Genomic DNA, 496 nt, shown 5'->3' on the forward strand with positions numbered 1-496 from the left:
AAATAAATCAATAAATGCACTGCTCTGTTGTCTCCTCTGAGGCTGGGACTCTAAACAGTGTTCTGTGCTCGTCTCTGCAGCCAAACACAGAACAGTTAGCATGCTTTGCTCAAACTTTCATCATGGTTTTCATGATATGTCACCTTTAACATATTAAGCTATATGCATGAGGTTGTTTGGTTGAGTACAGATTGACTGTTACTTGTCTGTATGCTTACATTATCTTTGCCTGTATATTGATATTATGGATTAGAGATAGGCCTACATTGTTGGTTATTTTGTCTGACAGTTGGATTGTGTATGTTTTTAAGTGAACTGGCATTGATCTGTTGGTTCTAGGTATAGTATAATTTTTTAGTGGGTGTAACATTTTTTTAGGGATGGTGTTGTGTATTTTGAAGCATGTATTTATTATGTATTGATTAATTGTTTTATATTTTTAGGGTGACAAGGGACACAAAATAGATGGATGCAAAATAGCCTTCTGGCTAATTCT

General features: G+C 34.9%; 1 protein-coding gene across 3 annotated transcripts in view; it reads right to left on the reverse strand.

Annotated features, from left to right (window-relative positions):
- Nucleotides 1-496, reverse strand: part of LOC107673184 (phosphatidylcholine:ceramide cholinephosphotransferase 2-like) — a 9,272-nt gene that overhangs the window by 780 nt on the left and 7,996 nt on the right. The window lies entirely within an intron of this gene.

The sequence above is a fragment of the Sinocyclocheilus anshuiensis genome, unplaced genomic scaffold (assembly GCF_001515605.1).
Source record: "Sinocyclocheilus anshuiensis isolate Anshui unplaced genomic scaffold, SAMN03320099.WGS_v1.1 scaffold444, whole genome shotgun sequence".
Lineage (NCBI taxonomy): Eukaryota > Metazoa > Chordata > Actinopteri > Cypriniformes > Cyprinidae > Sinocyclocheilus > Sinocyclocheilus anshuiensis.